Source organism: Mus caroli, unplaced genomic scaffold, assembly GCF_978045245.1.
Source record: "Mus caroli unplaced genomic scaffold, Mus_caroli_1 scaffold_11, whole genome shotgun sequence".
In the NCBI taxonomy this organism is placed as follows: domain Eukaryota; kingdom Metazoa; phylum Chordata; class Mammalia; order Rodentia; family Muridae; genus Mus; species Mus caroli.
The window spans coordinates 122,919,105-122,922,739 of NW_028227266.1; the positions used below are offsets into that span (position 1 = coordinate 122,919,105).

The 3,635-nt window shown below is 38.3% G+C and overlaps 1 pseudogene; it reads right to left on the bottom strand.

Annotated features, from left to right (window-relative positions):
- Positions 1-348: 348 nt before the first annotated feature.
- LOC147002176 (glutamine--fructose-6-phosphate aminotransferase [isomerizing] 2 pseudogene) lies at positions 349-702 on the bottom strand (annotated as a pseudogene).
- Positions 703-3,635: the final 2,933 nt, after the last annotated feature.

Below are 3,635 nucleotides of genomic sequence, written 5' to 3' on the forward strand. Positions count from 1 at the left end.
TACAATTATCATTATAGATATTTAGACTTTTAAAAATAGCTAGTGTTGGTTTAAAAAAGGTTCACAGTTACAATGAAGAGAGCAGTATCTCTATTGCACAGTAGTGGAAAGTCTGCTCTGATCTCCATGTGTAAACAATCCCTTCTCAGTGACTTCAGGACAAAGAGAAACAGCATTTGCTGTAAGCAAAGCACTTTGTGTACAAGGCACCTCAAAGCTGTCAATCTCTACTGGAAGCATGAGGGACCCACGGAGACCCACATCCTTTCCCATGTGGCATCTTGGCAGTTGGTTCAGGTCTTGAATCAGATTGCAGGTGATGACAGTCTTGTAATGGAAGTTCTGTTCTCATTCCACAGTGACAGACTTGACTAGGTTTCTGGGGAAGTCAACATCATAACCTTGGAGGACAGCCAGGTGGAAGGACAGAAGTTGGAGGGGGATCATGCTCAGGATACCCTGGAGACAGTCCACCATGTGGGAAAGTTCAATGGTTTTATATGCAAATTTGGAACTCTCAGTGTCATCCTTGGAACACAGTATGATTGGGAGACCCTGGCTGGCAGTGACCTGCTGCAGGGCATTCTGGCACTTGGTAAAGCAAGGATACTTCATGATGACCATGATGACTGGAATCTGCTTGTCGATGAGAGCAAAGGGCCCATGCTTCAGCTCTCCAGCCAGGATACCTTCTGAACGCATGTATATTATTTCTTTAATTTTCAAGACACCTTCCAGACATGTGGCATAGTTATAGTCCCCATACCATCAAAATTCTCAATTACCATAGATGGAGAAACCAAAGTATTCCATGACAAAACAAAATTCACACAATATCTTTCCACGAATCCAGCCCTTCAAAGGATAATAAATGGAAAACACCAACACAAAGATGGAAACTACACCCTAGAAAAAGCAAGAAAGTAATCCTTCAACAAAGCTAAAAGAAGACAGCTGCAAGAAAAGAATCCCAACTTTAACAACAAAAATAAAAGGAAGCAACAATTACTTTTCTTTAATTTCTCTTAACATCAATGGACTCAATTCCCCAATAAAAAGACATAGACTAATAGACTGGCTACACAAACAGGACCCAACATTTTGGTGCTTACAGGAAACCCACCTCAGGGAAAAGGACAGACATTACCTCAGAGCTGGAAAACAATTTTCCAAGCAAATGGTCCAAAGAAACAAGCTGGAGTAGCCATTCTAATATTGAATAAAATTGACTTCTAACCCAAAGTTATCAAAAAAGACAAGGAGGGGGCACTTCATACTCATCAAAGGTAAAAATCTACCAAGATGAACTCTCAATTCTGAATATCTATGCTCCAAATACAAGGGCAGCCACATTCATTAAAGAAGCTTTAGTAAAGCTCAAAGCACACAATAATAGTGGGAGACTTCAACACCCCACTCTCACCCATGGACAGATCCTGGAAACAGAAACTAAATGGAGACACATGGACATGAACAGAAGTTATGAAACAAATGGATTTAATTGATATCTACAGAACATTTTATCCTAAAACAAAAGGATATACCTTCTTCTCAGCACCACATGGTACCTCCTCCAAAACTGACCATATAATCGGTCACAAAACAGGCCTCAACTGATACAAAAACATTGAAATTATTCCATGCATCCTATCAGATCACCACAGACTAAGGCTAATCTTCAATAACAGCATAAATAATAGAAAGCCAACATTCATGTGGAAACTGAACAACACTCTACTCAATGATATCTTGGTCAAGGATGAAATAAAGATATAAATTAAAGACTTTTTAGAGCTTAATGAAAATGAAGCCACAACATACCTAAACTTATGGGACACAATGAAGGCTGTCCTAAGAGGGAAACTCATAGCCCTGAGTGCCTCCAAAAAGTAACTAGAGAGAGCATACACTAGCAATCTGACAGCACACCTAGAAGCTCTAGAACTAACGGAAGCAAATTCACCCAAGAGGAGTAGACAGCAGGAAATAATCAAACTCAGGGCTGAAATCAACCACATGGAAACAAAAAGAACTATTGAAAGAATCAACCAAACCCGGAGCTGGTTCTTTGAGAAAATCAACAAGATTAATTAACCCTAACTAACAAGACTAGTTAGGAAGACTAACTAGAGGGCACAGGGACAGTATGCTAATTAAGAAAATTAGAAATGAAAAAGGAGACATAACAACAGAACCTGAGGAAATCCAAAACATCATCAGATCCTACTAGAAAAGGCTATACTCAACAAAACTGGAAAACCTGGATGAAATGGACAGCTTCCTAGACAGATACCAGGTACCAAAGTTAAATCAGGACCAGATTAATGATATAAACAGTCCCATTTCCCCTAAAGAAATAGAAGCAGTAATCAATAGTCCCCCAACCAAAAAAAGCCTAGTACCAGATGGGTTTAGTGCATAGTTCTATCAGACCTTCAAAGAAAACCTAATTCTAACTCTCTTCAAACTATTCCACAAAATAGAAACAGAAGGTACTCTACCCAATTCATTCTATGAAGCCACAATTATTCTGATACCTAAACCACACAAAGATCCAACAAAGAAAGAGAACTTCAGACCAATTTCCCTTATGAATATCGATGCAAAAATACTCAATAAAATCCTCGCAAACTGAATCCAAGAACAGACCAAAACGATCATCCACCATGACCAAGTAGGCTTCATTCCAGGGATCAGGGATGTTTAATATACAGAAATTCATCAATGTAATCCACTATATAAACAAACTCAAAGACAAAAACTACATGATCATCTCGTTAGATGCTGAGAAAGCATTTGACAAAATCCAACACCCGTTCATGATAAAAGTCTTGGAAAGATCAGGAATTCAAGGCCCATACCTAAACATAATAAAAGCAATATAGAGCAAACCAGTAGCCAACATCAAACTAAATGGAGAGAAACTCGAAGCAATCCCACTAAAATCAGGGACTAGACAAGGCTGCCCACTTTCTCCCTACCTATTCAATATAGTAGTTGAAGTCTGATCCAGAGTAAATCGACAACAAAAGGAGATCAAGGGGATACAAATCGGGAAGGAAGAAGTCAAAGTATCACTATTTGCAGATGATATAGTAGTATATATAAGTGACCCTAAAAATTCCACCAGAGAACTCCTAAAACTGATAAACAGTTTCAGTGCTGTAGCTGGATATAAAATTAATTCAAATAAATCAGTGGCCTTTCTCTACACAAAGGATAAACTGGCTGAGAAAGAAATTAGGGACAAATAATATAAAATACCTTGGTGTGACTCTAACTAAGGAAGTGAAAGATCTGTATGATAAGAACTTTAAGTCACTGAAGAAAAAATTGAAGATTTCAGAAGATGGAAAGCTCTCCCATGCTCATGGATTGGCAGGATTAATATAGTCAAAATAGCTATCCTGCTGAAAGCAATCTACAGATTCAATGCAAATCCCATCAAAATTCCAACTCAATTCTTCACTGAGTTAGAAAGGGCAGTTTGCAAATTGATTTGGAATAATAAAAAAAACCTAGGATAGCAAAAACTAGTCTCAAAAATAAAAGAACCTCGGGTGGAATCATCATGCCGGACCTCAAGCTGTACTACAGAACAATTGTGATAAAAACTGCATCGTACTGGTACAGCA